Genomic DNA, 16590 nt, shown 5'->3' on the forward strand with positions numbered 1-16590 from the left:
CATGTGTTAATATTCCTGGGAAGAGGGGGCATACATAGCTTTCTTCAGATTCTCAAAGCAATCCCATGCTCTGAAAAAGTTAAGAGCCACTGCAACTGGAATTGCTTCATTCTTCAGACACCCCAAGTCTCTGGGTTTTATTTTATTGAAGTTGTATACTTCTCCTGCTTGCTTAAGGTATCATCATTTCTTTTTATTTTCTAAGTTATTCAGAGTTAAAAGGATCATATTGTTCTACATTTTGTGTTTTTTATTTGATTCTTATCTGTGTCTGGGTGACTTTCAGAAAAGCAGAAATCTGTGTGCCTGGCCTCTCAGCCTTTAGAGCTGCAGAAAAGTGCCTGCCCACTGTACTCGTTACAGGATTTTGTTGCCAGCTGTTGTTATTAACTCTTACCTGTTTCTGGGAAGCTTTGAAAATATTCATTTTTCCCCTTCTTGCTCAGAGGAAATCCTATAAATTGTATTTCTCTGGGGAGTTTATGCTAGTTGATTCTATAAAGCTGTTCTCTGCTTTTAATCTCCTGTTCTCAAACACAATAGTTTCAGACTTATATTAAGAGATATTGTTCCCATAATTCACTTCAGTGAAACTTCCAAATGGATGAAGAATTTGCTCTCTGGTTCCAGAGGAGTGTTTAGGATGTCTGGAATTTCTATATTTCATTTACTAAAGAATAATGTAGTCCCCTTCATCCATCCCCCAACTTTGCTTAAACCACAGACCACAAAGCCACCCGGGTAGCCTACAGCCTGGCAAGAGTCACCAAGTCCATCCTTGATTCAGATGAAGATACCAGCCAAGCCCGGAGTTTTTCCACCAGATCCCCCCAGGGGAGATGATTTGTCAATAGTTGGGCCAGAGGACAATGGACTGGGATAAAAATAAAAGTTAGGAAGTTTTTTTTCTAGAGTGCTTTTAAAACATTTTGAAAGACTATTAGGGAACAGTTCTTGTTGACTTGGAATTTTTCTTCTTTTTTGTTAATAAGTTCACATTTTTGAATTGGCAAAAAATGGTATAATGAGCTTTATTTAATAATTTGTATATTAGGGTAGATGGAAGTCGGTCATCTAGCTAAGACTATTCAACTTCCTAATCAGTTAAAGCAGAGACTTAGCCAAATGGCTCATCTGGCTAATGAGGCAGGACAGGAAACTGCTAAGGGAAACTTCTCCCCCACTTCTAACTGATTTCAAGTAACGATAAACACCTTAACTTTGCTTCACTTGAAAATCTATTTGAGAGTGTTTTCCTCAAAACCACTTTTTCTCTATTCAGTGTTCATTCTATGAAGCCAATATTTGGGAATCCAAAGGCTGGTGTTTTGTTGTTTTTTTTTTTAAACTGAAGTATAGTCAGTTGCAATGTGTCAGTTTCTGGTGTACAGCACAATGTCCCAGTCATGCATATACATACATACATTTGTTTTCATATTCAAAGGCTGGGGTTTTGGCTAAATGGTTGCCTGTTTTTAAGAAGAGATAGCCAACGGTAGTCAAGGCTGACTGCATGCAAACTCTGAACTCCAAGTCTATGACTCCACTAAAAGCACATACAGGTGACAAATGCCATTAATTAATCAAGTTCTTTTAATAATCTTGAACTCAGGAAATTAAAATGTTGGACCCATAATCCTAATTTCTTATGGAGCTGATCTTGTGAAAAAGTTAACCTTAGAAAACCCAGCTTTGTAATATTTGATCACAAAACTAAATAATCAGAATAAGTACATACGTAATAGGTATAAAAAATAAACCAGGTCATCAGTTTATGCAATTATGGAAAGCACAAAAGAGAAAATGTACTTTCTAAATTTTGGCACAAAGAAGAAAGGGTACAAGTTATCTAATAATCCAAAAAGATAAGAGCTACGGTTTCATCTCACACCCTGTGTTCCTGCTGGTCACTCGAGATCCAAACCTAAGGAAGTCCCCAAACCCCAGCATCCCTGACAGTGCTTACGGCTTACTTACGTCAACACAGATAAATGACCCCGTTAATGCCAGGGCAGTTTTACTTGTCTGAAGAATATACATTTGTATTTAAAACCGCATTATCCAGTTTATCCATGGGATAAGAGATGTTTACCTTCACAAATTCCAGGCTTCTGAGCTGAACTAAACAAGACAAGTTTAAAGGCAGGAGCTTAGAACAGTTCATGGCCTTTTGACAGCTCTGATGTGATCTGCCAAGGCTGAATTAGTAAAAGCCAGGCTTATCTCTTGGCTTCTGGACTGAGTGCAGTGGACTCTCAGGTCTTTTTTGTTACCTGCAGCTTTTTGCAAAGTTGGTAGCTGCAAAATGGGTGGAATAACACTGCAAAGTATTGCTTGGCATAGGATTAGAGTTCACAGATGGGGATCCAAGAAATTGCTCAACAGCCCCGGAAGGCCAAGGAAGATCTGCCACAACATCAGTGCCTCGCCTTGCTAGGTCACACCAGGCTCAAATCCAGCTCAGTCTGTACAGCCAAGCCCAGGCTTTTGTCTCATTCTCTTGATTCCATTTTGCTGTGCTTCTGTGAAATGAGGTGTTTCTTCATCACTGAGAAGGGCAGAAAGGTAGAGGCAGAATATGAGGTGGTAAACACAGGAATCTAACAAATCAATGCCTCCATTCAGCCAGGTTTAGAAATGAGTTGCTGATCAAAGTATGGACAGCGCAGCAGCTGCTTGCAGCTCTCTGCTGCACTCACTGTTGCTAGCAAGCACCCAACCATGGCACACAGCAAAGGAGAGGGATGGGGAAAGAGGAGGAAGCAAGGGGTAGGGAACATCCCCACCACCCAGGAAATCCCCACAATCACATAGCTGTGGATGCATATCACAAACGCAGCCACCTTTTCCATTGCAAATTTCCATTGCAAATTACACTAAAATGTGGTTCTTTCTTCCATTTAATGACAATGGAAGAAGAAAGAAAGTGTATGTTCAAACATAGATTAAGTCCAATGGAATTTATGGTGTCTTATATTGTTGAACATGCAACCCATTGATCATTATTTAAAGTCTGCTCATTTGAAATTCTTAGTAAAAGCCGAATTAAAATATAGGTTAAAGAAGTACTAGTGAGTAAGATTCTAGGAGAAATTCTAAAAGACACACATCTAAAGATGATCAAGACTTTTGTTCCTGAAGAAGCCATCGCATCATTCTCCCTCCCTTCCAATAGTCCAATCTCTTTACTTTCTCTCTAAACCAGGCCCTGTTTCTTAGAGGATCCTATTTCCTTTTTATGGGCTAAACTCCAGATGCCCACTATACTGTGTCTTCTAGTACTGCTTCCAAATGAAACAGATAAAATGGAATTTTGTCTGAATTCACTGATGGTCTACTTCGTTCTTGATGTGGAAACTGCCCTCTTTGGCTCACTTCAAATTCAGTTTCTGCTGCTGATGTCTAGAAAACTCAGATCTCTCCCTTATTTCCTGTAATGGTCTTTTCCCTTCTTTTCTTCTGCCGTCCACTCATTCTGGAAATTCAAAGAAAGGTTCAGTTTTGTTTTCTCTAATTATGGGCGATAAAAAAGGATCTGAGTTTGAGCCTTAATAGGTTGCTTCTCCACCTCTGAACTATTTTCTTTTTTCCATATATTTATTCAGTTTCAATAAAGGTAAGTTTGCTGATGACTTACATAGAAAAATCTCAATGTTTTCCACCTCAGCATTGAGTTTCTCAGTTCCTAACACTGTTTCATAAGATAAAGTTTGCCCTGTAAAGTTTACAGTATAAACCATACAAATTCTACATAGTAAACTGAAGAAAATTACCATGTAGTGGTAACACTCGGCCTTTGGGAAATAAGGTTTATATGATTTTTATTGTTGGGTTACCATCCTCTAGCTCTATATCCAGTATTCAGCGGTACACCTTCCAGAAGTGTTATCACTCTTTAAAGAATCACACCACCTTTACATATCTAACTGATGGTGAGGAAGATTTTTTTTTCATGCTCAGTCTTGCACAGGATGGTAAAAAAAATTTCTTTCACTGCATATTGCTAACACAAATCTATGCTCTGAAAGTTTATTTGGTGGCTTGTCAATATCAGGCAAATTGAGGACAAGATACAAATAACTTGATAAGCAATTGATTCTTATGTGGAATCTAGTAGACAGTGTTACAGAGTGGAAATGAGAGAACAATGCTGTGAGTGGCAGCTCCTGTGATGTGTGCATCTACAGCATGTGCAATTAACCACATATCCAAATGCATCTAATAATGTATATCTTTAAAGATAATCTTTTGAAAGTACTAATTGGCATTTCACTTATATTAAAAGTATCGTGAAATGTTCTTGCTGCAAAAGAAATGGCAACTATGTGATGTGATGGAGGTGTTAGCTATGGTGACAGTTACGTGGCAATATATAAGTGTATCAAGTCAACACATTATACACCTTAAACATATACAATGTTATATGTCCATTAAATCTCAGTAAAGCTGGGGGGAGAGCGTCAAGTGCTGCAGTAAGCACTGATAGGAATAGAATGATAAAATAAAACCAGTGTTTACCTCCTTTGTGAGAATTTTACTTACCACTGCCATCTCTTAGTACAAAGTATCTCATTCCTTTGTGCTTTGATTGTACTTCATACAAATTTCTATTGTGTATCTATAACACTTGTTGAATTTTCTGTCAATATATGTTTCTCACATGTTAGACTGTAACATTATAGAAGGAGAGTTTGTGCTTTAATCACTGTGAATTTCTGGTTTCTGTTGCCTGTGCATAGCAGATGTTTAATAAATATTCATTGAATAAATGAATTAATAGTTTCTGACTTCAAACTAGATGGGCAGAAAAGATTCAACCACATAAATTACAAAACAGGATAGCAAAGATAAGTATCAAATCCTTGTGTAGATGATATGTGTCAAGGTTGGAACCCCAAGGTGATTGCTATTGTATTTTTACATTTTGTCTTTGAGTTGTAGAATCTTTAAGTAAGAAGGGATAATGTGTTCTAGTATTTTGTTTTGCAGAGATGAAAATAGGACTTATAAAAGGTAAAAGACTTATCCAAGATAAACAGATGCTTTATCTGTTTAGAATTAGTACTACAGTCTCCTCGTACTGTGAAAATTCGATGTATTTTTCATGTTTCTAGCTGCGTATTTGCAATGTGATACTTATTAGAGCTCTGCTTTTGTTTATTCTTTAGGTATGCATTTGTAAGAAATGTGAATACATGTAACACTCATTAAAAAGTATAGTTTTAATGAATCAAATTAAATAAAAAATAAAAATTACTGCTGCGCCATTCATTGTCATTTATGAAGACATAAATTAATAATAATGACTTACTTTATGAGTGTTAACATGTTACCATGTACCAAGCGCTCTTCTGAGTGTTATTACGACATATATTAGTAATCACCTTAACAACCACTCAGGTATACAAAGATGAGGAAGCAGGAACATAGCAGTTATGTGCAGTGGCCAGTACCACAATCTAGAAAATGACAGAGAGGGATTTGAACCCTGTCTTGCCCTAGAACCCAAGCAATGGACTTCTGGATGTACCCTCCCTCAAATCAGACATGATCCTTACCATCAAAATAGGTATGTAAACATGTGAACACAGCACGGGGCAACAAGTCCTAAAATTTAGATAAAAATTTGGCACCTGGAAACAAGAGGAAATTTGTTAGTTCCATTTCTCTCTCAATGTCTCAATTTATGAGGTTGTTTTTTTTTGTCCTTTATCCTGTCCTTTTCAAAACTGCGAACATATCACATTTGTTACGAGGTCTTCTTGGCAGAAAATCAATCAATTACTATTTACAGGATTTTGAATTAGTGTTCAGTGAATTTATCGTCAATGCTAATATAGTCAGACATATATCAGAATTGCTCTGTAAGATTGCCGAGGTCCTAGAATATATTTACCGTGAGGTTGCTTTGAAATATGGCCCTGAATTCTTTCATCAGGCAATGGTTTCAATTTCTCTGTCATTTAAATCTGCCCATTGGAAATTATAATTCCCAAGAAAACTTGAACTATATCATTGACACTATTTTGCATGACATAACTTCACCTGTGTTTAAAGAGCAAAGTCATACTATGGGGAAAAAAGCATCATTTCCTTGCTTGTTCTTCTGCTGTTTTCTATCCATCCCTTAGGGGAACAGTGCCAGCAAAAAGTTTGGGGTAAAGGGACTGCAGAAATTGAGCTAAATAAATTCCAAGTTAAAGAGCTAAACCAACAGTGGAAAGGGATATAAGAAATCGTGGCATCCCATAGTAAACACAGTTTGCTGATTTTTAGACTCAATGTGGCACTTAACAAAACAATCAGATGAATTTACTTTACACCTCTGATTTTCCATTTTATATTAAAATAGCACTATACTACAATGGTATGGCCATTTAAATCTTTTCTAGCTCTTCCACTAAGAGACTATATGATTTTGAATACATTACTTAACCTGATTGTACATTATTTCCCTCTCTGTAAACCAAAGGGGTTGGTAACTAGATGACTTCCGAGGATTCTACTAGTTCTAAGATTCTGTATCAAATGATGTGGAATATTTAATAAGGCAGTTTTCAAAAGTACAAATTTGAGTCAAACAAGCCTGGGTCTAAGCCCAGGTCTGCCACTTCCTAACTACGTAATCTTGGATAGCTTAACATTTCTGAGCCACAGATTCTTCATTTACAAAACAGAGTGAGCCCTTCACTAAACTCTATTGCTGTGTATGTGAAATAAAGAAATGTTCACAAAGTCATTAACGCAAGATCTGACATCTAATCAGTTCCAAATAAAGGACTGTTTCTCCATTCACATAAGCCCTAGGGCAGGCTATTACCCTTACAAGCCACATCAACCAAGAGGCACTATCATTAAATTCTGTTTCCATTGACTAGAAAACACATTCTGTCAAGGTTTAGTCATCCATAACTTCTGGTTAAACAATTAATTTCATGACATCTGAACCAGGGCATAATCATCAGAGAACTGAAAATTGAAAATGTGTATTATGCTGATTAATTTAACTGAATTTTCTTTTTGATGTGTTATCATGAAAAAAATAAATGAATACTCAAATAATTGTATAATGAACACCCATACATTCTCCACCTATACTCTACACTAAACATATTAAAATATTTTCTTTGTCATATTTATATCTATTTCTTTCACATCCACTTGTTTGGGACTTATTCCTAAGTTAAAATACTTTACCTTCATTAAAATTCTAAGGATAAAAATAAGAACAAGAAATATGCTTCTCCTTAGAACCAGACCAAAACAAATGCCAAGGTTTCAAAAACCCCTAAAAATAATGAGATGCTCCATGTTTCATAAAATTGGTGAATTAAATTCTTTTTTACCTCTTTAACAGATACAATTTTATTATAAGTATCTTTGAAAGTCAGGATACTTAGAATTGTAAAACTGAATTATATTGTAAAATTAGAGAGTTTAGCCACCAGAGCAGATTAAGGCACATATGTGCCTCATTTTTCTTTCTTGGGAACAAAGCTAATTAATGACATGTTCTGTATTCCATAAAAACTACCCCTCAAAACGTTTTCTTGTATGAACTGAAAATGTCATCTTCCAATAACATATTTTGACACTTATGCAACTCAAATGTTGGATAAACTGATTTTCTGGCAATGTCTTTCTCTGCCAAGTTCAAATCTAAAGGAATCTTTCTGTTCAATGGTCCTATTATAACCCTTTGAAATGGGCACCATTAATGATAATCTCAACAGCCAGTCTGTTGAGACACAGAGTTGACCGTGGCATTCTCCACATTTCCATATTGATACACATGGCCAGATTGTAAGAGACTCAAGCTTATTCAATGAAACGTCTTTGAACATGAATAGAGAAAAACTTTTAAGGGACCAAGAGCCATTGTTACTGCCCAAACCAGGCAGCCAATTGTATTGGCTACAAATGTTGACAGATGCTAGAATTTTCAGTCATAAAAATATATGAATATCGGTGGAAATCACCTAATGACTCCCTCACTGTAGGAATCCCTCACTATAGATCAAAGTTCTTAGCACAGTGTACAAGATCTTTTCCAGTCCCTCCAGAACACACCTTCCCGTTCTCATAATCAGGCTATCCATTCAAAGCATCCTGCATTCTAATCACACCAGATCAGCGTAACATACATGCATCCATCCTGGATCTTTGCAAGAGCTCGCCATTCTTCCTAGAAGTTTCTTCTTGCAACACTCTGTTTTTACTAGTCTGCTCAGACTGCCATACAGAATATCATAGATTGAGTGGCTTAAAAACAGAAATTTATTATCTCACAATTCTGGAGGCTAGAAGTCCAAGATCAAGGGTTGGGGTTGGTTTCTAGTGAGCTGTCTCTTCTCAGCTTGCAGGAGGCATCTTCTCTGTATGTCTTCATGTGGTTTTTCCTCTGTGCACATGCAAAGAGACATCTCTAGTATCCCTTCCTTTTATTGTAAGGTCACCTTTCAGATTAGGTTCCCACCCTGTGACCACATTTAACCTTAATTACCTCCTTGAAGACCCTATCTTTCCATGCAGTCACACTGAGTGTTAAGGCTTCAGTATGTGAATTGGGGTGGGGGTAAGGGGGTGGGGTATGACACAATTCCATTCAGAACACTGTTCTCCAGAGACACTCTTACTCATCCTTTAAGATATACAGTGAATATTTAGGTGCTGAAGAAATGATAATTCTAGGATTATTGCATAGGGGAAATTTTAAATTGGTTTATAAAGGATGTGACATACTGTCAAAGAGAAGAGAAGGTACTTTAGAGGGATAATTAATAAAGCAATTAGATATGAATCAATAAGTACCATAGAGAAAAATAAAAAAGTTTGTAGCAGAGGGGTAACAACTGAGTGAATGCTCAACTAAAGAGGTATTTTGATTTAGTCTCTAGATTTCATAGCAAACAGACGAAATGAAAAAAACTAAAGCCACCAGGGAATGACATACCCTAAATGCGGATCTTTCTTGGCTCTCTGGACTTAAAAGTCTTGAATAACTCAATGGTACCAAAGCCAATGATCTTTCAGTGAAAAAAATCTTGCCCTTATTCCCTGGAAAGTCAGTTACAACTTTCTAGCATGGAGATAATGACTAATAATACTGAATCAACAGGCACTTACAAATTTCCAGGTTTAAATCGAAAGATGCTAGATTATTCCTTAGAAACACATAGTAAGTTCTGAGAGCAGATGTGTGATGCCTATACACAGCCCTTGCTGCTCCCTGGCCAATTGCACAAAAATCCTATTTCATCCCCTTAGTGGATTCAGGAGTCTCATTCAAGGTCAATTCTGCAGCTGAAAGTCTTTGATGAAACTTGACTGAGAAAGGTTAACATTAGGCATGGACTGCTAGATGTCACATTGAACAGCAGATCCCCCATATCCAAAGCTAAAAGTGGGTTCACAGGATTAGAAAATTCTGAGTGAACAAGTAAAGCAATTTCCACATGGAAGATGTTATCTGGGAGAAGGTGTTTCTTCTTTTTTTTGAAAGCTTTTCTACCCTTAAAATCGACATACAAGAAAAGCTTCACTCGATGGTGCCTTGAATAAAATAAACAAAACCAGAAGTAACTTTAAAAGGTAAAATTTCCATTACATTTTTTTCCAGACAGGCTTTTTACTAAAAACATTGATCATGGAGGCACCAGCCTTAGTTTTCTAAACTTCAGAACGTAAAATAAACAACGATCCGTCTCCTCTCTGTCTCTCTTTTTATCCTTCTTACTAAAGAATGTTAAATGGCACCCCCCCCCAACACACAGTAAACCAGAAGCAATATAACACAAAAATTTACTGACATTTTAAAAATGAATTACTGGATACAAAAATAACAATACCAGTCCTACAGCTTGCCAACCGACTGAATGTTTTGCATGATTAAAATACAGGCATGACCAAATCCCAGATTTAAAAGAAATAATATTTAGATGCTATTAGAATTTCCACTCCGTAAAGTAATTCCAGTGAACTAGCTGTTTCTGAGAAATAGCAACTGAAGCTTTTCTCTACAGCTATTACCCCATATCTGTGCAGGGCAGACTCTCATCATTTCATGCCTAAATTACTATCTTTTCATTCCATTCTGGAGCCTTGCTTCCAACCTTTCTTCACTTTCATTCTTAATCAGATTACTCAAGGCTGAGCAATGGTTACTTACTTTGAACTGCATCCAATCTAGATGTGAAGGTTCTTCATACTCAGTCGCGTGCTACTGAACACCTTCACTCCTATTGCTCAGTCCCTATATCCTGCTCTTCCACATCAGGACATACCCACATGCACACTCTTACTCGTGTCTTTCCTTGAACAATCATCAATGCACTAAGGCTCAGTCCTGCACTGTCTCTTCCTGGAGACTTTTCCAAGAAACAGAGCTGGTTCTGGTGGCTTCTTTCCCTTACTTATTTTGCAATTGTTATTTATCCTTTCCTCTTATATTTTACTCAGTGCCAATACGTTTTCTCTTTTCTGGTCATTTTCTCTGTTCTGATCATTTACATGTTTGTCGTCCTAGTTGGGTTTTAAGAGCCCTGTTGATTTCAAAATAGTTTTTTTCTCTCCCTCCAGTACTAAACATCTAATATATATTCTAGATATCAATTGGTTGATTGACTCTATGGTTCATCTGAGATCTCCAAAGCCCTTATTTTCCCACTATTCTCAAGTATCTCTGAGCAATAGCAAGTAACAGTACATACTGTGGACACACAGTATCACTGCCATATCAGTAAACAAAGGATGTTGCAACTATCAAGGCATCAACCACTGCAGCCACCAGCAGTGGTGCACCCTAAGGGGATTCAGGATGGAGGAAAACAGGATACTCGCCCGAGATAGTTAAGGTTCATATCAAAAGAGTAATTTCACTAAGTCCAGAATCTTGCATTTTCCCATACACAGAAAAGCACTAAATTCATTAGCTTGAGATGTCTGATTTTTCTTTAATTAGCAGTAATCTTTTGATGTTCCACTATCTGTTTTTTTTTTTTTTTTTTTTTTTTGCAAATATTCCTGTATATCCTGTCTCCTCCCTTACCTTTTTGGAACAATCATTCAAAGTTATCTGAGAGGCTATCTCCTGGGCTTAAGTCCTCAGTAAGTCCACCAAATAAAACATAATTCTCAGCTTTTAGGTTGCGCATTTTGTTTTCAGTCGACAAGCCTAATCTACATTTTTCTGACCTCCCTTTCCCTATCTTTTTTCTAAAACAACTTTCAATAAGACAAATCGATTGGAAAGAGAGCATAAAAGAGCAGAATAGAAACATTGAGGAGATGAACTGTATGTTCAAGGATAATTCTAGGATAAATTAATTCATGAATGCCAAGATATTGCAACAGATCTTATTCTTTGGAACATTTTCCATGTTGTAATCTTTTGGAGTAGAGATCTTACCTCCAACAGCTCTGAGGTAGTTTCCATAATTACACGCCCTCACTCCGCCTTTTCTCCCTGCTGCATTTCTCCATCCTGCTTTCCATCTGCACCTTCCATTATGATCTCTGATCTGTAGGCTTCTGCTGCACATGGCACTCTTTGCTACTTGTTCAGAAGCTCCACCTCTAACATTCTCTAATCCCTCAGGGCTTTTGATGAATCACAGAAATGCCTCCTCACACAGAGAGCAGGCACAGGGCTTTGGAAGGATTGTTCTCACTGTAGGATTGAAAGAAATTCAAGCATAGTGCCAACAGACAGTGTGCTAAGCCACTCTACACAGCCAACATTGATCATTTTGATAAAGGAGAACCTATTGGATTGGGGTTTTCCAATTTATCTCTTGGATAACTTGGATAACATCAGAATATTGTGTCAACATCAATTTGACTTTGGCTGGAATCACAGAATTATCTTGTATACAGAAAGATTCTAGTCTAATAGCAAATCTCACTGCCTTTCTTCAAATCACATCAATTCACCTATTCATTTGCAGTCTACACTATTTAATCTACGTACAAGTGTCATCTTGAAGTCATCATGATTTCCCACCCTTCCCATTGGGTTCTTAAATTCTCCTGGAGAATTAAAGGAAAAGAGAGCATCTTCTCTGAGAACAATTCTCCTTCACACATACTCTCCCTGGTCCTCCAAAAACTGACACTACAGGACCTATGTACAAGCTGCTTTTTAGCCATAGTTTTATTCCAAACTTGCTTTAGCACTTCCTTTCATTTTCCAAATAGCTTCTAAATGCAAACATCAGGGGAATCTTCAGGCTAAATAAAAAATATGTAATTACTTACTCTCATGCAATGTTATAGACTGAATGTTTGGATCCCCCTAAATTCATATGTTGAAACTCAGTCCCAAATATGGTGGTATTTGGAGGTGGTTCCTTTGGGAGGTGACTAAATCATGAGGGAGGAGCCCTCATTAGTGGGATTAGTGCTATATAAAAGAGTCCAGAGAGCTCCCTTGACCCTTCTGCCATGTGGGAACACAGGGAGAAGAGAGCCATCTGTGAACCAAGGAACAGATCCTCACCAGATACTAAATCTGTCAGCACTTTGATCTTGGACTTCCCAGTCTCCAGGACTGTGAGAAATAAATTTCTGGTGTTCATCAGCCACCTAGTCAGTAATATCCTGTTACAGCAGCCCAGCCAGAACAAGACACAATTTCATCTTGTCTCAGTATGATTTAGGCTTTCTTCTTTTTTTCTATCCATAAAATCTTCTTTTGCTTAGATATAATTTAAGTGTAGCGTTCATTTATTTTGCTTAGTGATCTGCTCATAGAGATTATAGCTGTATCATCTGTTTCAATATCAGTGCCTTTTAAAGTTATCCATAACTCCATACCAGGAAGAGATGATGGAATATATCTTGGAAAATAAGTGCCAGGTGCTAGCTAGCTTCCTTGACACGTGTTATTACCTTACTTTCAATTGAATGGGATTATGTTCGTTTTTCTTCACACTGTGCAGTATCCAGTAAATCATGGACAGGTTTGTACTCAATCATCACATGGACTAGGATGTGGATGATGATACACTTTATTAAAGCAAAACTACCAACAGCAGCAGCCAAATTAAGACAGGAAGGAAAGGGGCAGGTCACAGCCATTCAAGGAATGGGACAGAAATAATTAACATCAAAACGGCAGAAGATTTAACTCCCAGTTGGCCTTGAGGCCCAAGATGGCGGGAGATTTGGCTTCCAGTAGACCTTGAGCTTCATTATATGCTCATTGTAATATATAAATATGGTAAATGACACACTCACAGGCACCATGACAGTTCCAAGTCTAACCATAAAAGGTCAAAAAGTGGGCAGTGACCCAGTTCCTGGGAATCCCAGCCCCTTCCTCAAAGTAGTTGGAGTAACCCTCCCACCTATTAGCATATGAAGTTACTGAGCCCATAAAAACCAGCAACCCCTACACCTCGAGGCTGCTCTGCCTTCTGAGTGAGACAGACCTCACCCTATGGAGTGTGTATCTATTTTCACTTTAAACTGAGCACCCAACCCCCACACCTCACACCTTTCTCTTGCCTTCTGAAACAACCTGCACGCTGTCTATGGAGTATGTAGCTCTTTGAATAAGTCTACCTTTACTCAATTGTGGCTCACTCTTGAATTCTTTCCTGTGCAAAGCCAAGGACCCACATTTGGCAGGGCGCGTCCCAGGGACTCAACTGAGACCTGACACATGGCCATTCTCTCGCCCCACATTTTTTCCTGTATCAAAAACACAGCAACAGATATCACTTCTTTGGAAATATCACGCTTCCCTGAATGGAGAAAGCATCTTCCCAGAGAAAAAGAAGTATCCTTTTAAGTCACTTATGTCTGTGAATGTCCTCAAGGCACATCATTTTTTTGTGACACAGTAAGGCTGACAGAAGCCCTGAGCCCTCACATTGTTCCATACTCCTCACTGCTTTGCGCAAAAGATGGAAGGGAGAATGAACAGGACAATAAGCCTCAACTCCACAGGGATCAAGTACCCTCAGGTCCCTCTGCCTGGTTAACAGAGAAACAGTTTCCCCCAGAGCCCTTCTAAACAGTGCTATTTACATCTTTTCCCACCTTTCAACTTCTCTTTCTTCGCCCTTGCCTCCCGCACTACCCTCTTCACTCCTCTCTCTCAAGTTGGTTTAGGCTTGGAGTCACAGCAATTCCAAACACAGCAGGCAGTCTCCAAGCCTGTCTATTTCCAAGGAGGAGCTGCCAGAAGCAAGGCTGCCTCTGGGTAGGAGACCAGTGCATGCGGAGAAGTCACATATTTCAGAGCTGGAGGGGGAAGGGAGCTGGCTCCACTGTGATGGATGATGAGATTCCACAGCCTGGTAAACAACAGGGAGCCGGTGGAGCTGCGCTCTGCTGCTCGGAGATGGCACTTTGCACATTTTGGCTGGACTCCCCTTCTGTAGATACCAAAGCCCGTGATTAATGGTGGGATCCAGGGACTTGAAGGTGCTCTGTGGTCTCTATGGAAACCAGTACCAATTCGATTAAGGCCATTATGTGATTCTGAGACTCTGTTAGGCACTTGTAACTGAGCGAGGGGGAGAGACGACAAAAGAAGCAAATGTCGCCAAGTCTAACTTTCAGGGTCGCTGTGCAGATGAGAGACAGTGTATTTACATTTCATGATACGTGGCAGGCACTCAGTGAAAGAGAGCTTTGAGAATCTGAAAAGCATATCTATCTATCTATCTATCTATCTAGATTAGGTTTATTTGCTCTCTAGATATGGGTGGAAATATTACCACATGCCTTAAAAATGTATACAGAGAGAAAGGAATAAAAGGGTGGGAAATAAGTTTCCCTTCCAAAGCATGGGATGTGTGATCACATGTAACCTTTAACAAAACCTTATTTCAGATAATCCAGTGGGTAGATAACAGGCAGGTTGGGGAGGAGACATTGTAAACAAGCAGGACCCTCTTGGGTCTTCCTGGGACAGACCCCTCCTCCATACCCTCTGCTGTAGCTCCTCCCTGAGTATCTAGTTAATAGTGTCTGGTGCACATTTCCTGAGTTTTTCAGATGCTAAAACCACCATTAAATGGAAGAAATTAACTATATGATGATCATTAGCCCCCAGACCTTCTGGCACCTAAGGATGATTACCATCAACCAAACAGAACTGTGCACAGCTGATCACACACCCTGGGGCAGCCCTCCCTCACTTTGCCTTTAAAAATGCTTTGCTGTGGAGTTTGGGGGTTTTCAACACCTCCTCCCCTTGCTCGGCTCTGCAATGAACCTTCCTCTGCCCCAAACTCTGATGTTTCGGTTGTTTGGCCTCACTGTACGCTGGGCACACAAACTTGTGCACAGTGAAATAGAACCTCTTCCTTGATTCTCAAATGGAATAACTGGGATCCTCAATTCAGGAATTAAACAGAACTGGCTTCCAGATTGTGTCCAAGTCCCAACACTTCTTTGAGACTCAGTTTTCTCGTCTGTGAAAGAAGAAATATCAGTACCTCTGAGTGCTGTGGTGAGAATTTAAATGAAAAAAGACTGCCAGGGTAGCACATTGCCTGCCACGCTGTGACTGCCCTGGAGGCACACAGCCCAGGGGTGAACTGGAGGGGAGAGGAGAAGGCCAGAAGAGAAATACAGACACCTGTGCTGAAGAGCTCGGTAGGTCACCACCTCACTGACTGATGTGGACAACTGACTTCTCTCTGGGTGTCAGTTTTGTGGAGCTGGCTGGCACTCTCTAGAGTCATAAAACCCCCACCCCTGGGCTCTGTGTGCCTGGAGCCTACTGACACCTTAACCCCGACTCCCCACTGCAGGATCCTTTGCATAGCTGCATTTCTGCAAGATGTAAAACATCCCCTCATGTGTGTTTACCCTAACAAAACTCATCACATCAACAGATCTTACAACCAATCAGGTGCCTGTGCACGATTTAATCATGCAGCCCCTACTCCTTGTGTTCACAGCCCCCTCCCCCCCAATAAAAGACCCTGCACACCCACCCTCTGCACTGACGCAGGCACCTCTTGCCTGTGTGGCCCGCAGTTGCCCATAGCAGCATCCTATTAAACTTTCCTCAGTCTCTGGTCATTCTTCTGCCAACCCGCATGTCATGGGCTTACTGTGTTATGCCCACCACAAGTTTCCCCTTCCAAAAATATAGGTTTATTCCACATGTTAGTGTGCTTTTCAGCTTCAATTTTTTGAGATTCTTCATTTGTTGTCACGTTTCCTGAAAATTTCCCCTCCAGTCAGGTGTAGATGGAAGTACTGGGAAATCATTTGAAAGGCTCAGATTTTCACTCATTCCTTGGCTCTAATGAGAATTTTGCTCTGTTTTCCTGAGGGGAGGAAAAATCTAGAAACTTTCCTAATCTCACATTCTGCTGTGTGGCCAGCCATGTATTATTATTTATATTATTATTATTATTTGCTTTCTCTATATGTTTTTAAATAGATACCAAATTCAACTTGGCATTTCAGAAAGAGTTTTATAAATGCAGAGTGCTTTGGGGTGTAAGAATTTTGTGCAAGTATAAAACATTAAAACATTTCAAGACTTAGAGCACTTTAGTATCCAGTAGAGAAAGCAGCTTATTTTTAGATGCTTAACTCAGTGCTTACTTAATAATTATTTAA

At 39.0% G+C, this 16590-nt stretch overlaps 1 protein-coding gene across 3 annotated transcripts in view; it reads right to left on the reverse strand.

The window, feature by feature from the left end:
• Positions 1-11629, reverse strand: part of GREM2 (gremlin 2, DAN family BMP antagonist) — a 91353-nt gene extending 79724 nt beyond the window's left edge. Inside the window, exons 1-4 of one of the 3 annotated variants that reach the window (XR_004314483.1) lie at positions 11408-11629; positions 8290-8401; positions 5559-5633; positions 1457-2548 (exon numbers count right to left, since the gene is read on the reverse strand). The gene's annotated coding sequence lies outside the window, so the exon portion shown is untranslated. Of the gene's footprint in view, positions 1-1456; positions 2549-5558; positions 5634-8289; positions 8402-11407 lie in introns of those variants that run through there. The other 2 variants (XM_032466492.1, XM_032466494.1) reach the window with 2 other exon arrangements.
• Between the last annotated feature and the right edge of the window lie 4961 nt (positions 11630-16590).

This window comes from Camelus ferus, chromosome 23 (assembly GCF_009834535.1).
Source record: "Camelus ferus isolate YT-003-E chromosome 23, BCGSAC_Cfer_1.0, whole genome shotgun sequence".
Classification (NCBI taxonomy): Eukaryota; Metazoa; Chordata; class Mammalia; order Artiodactyla; family Camelidae; genus Camelus; species Camelus ferus.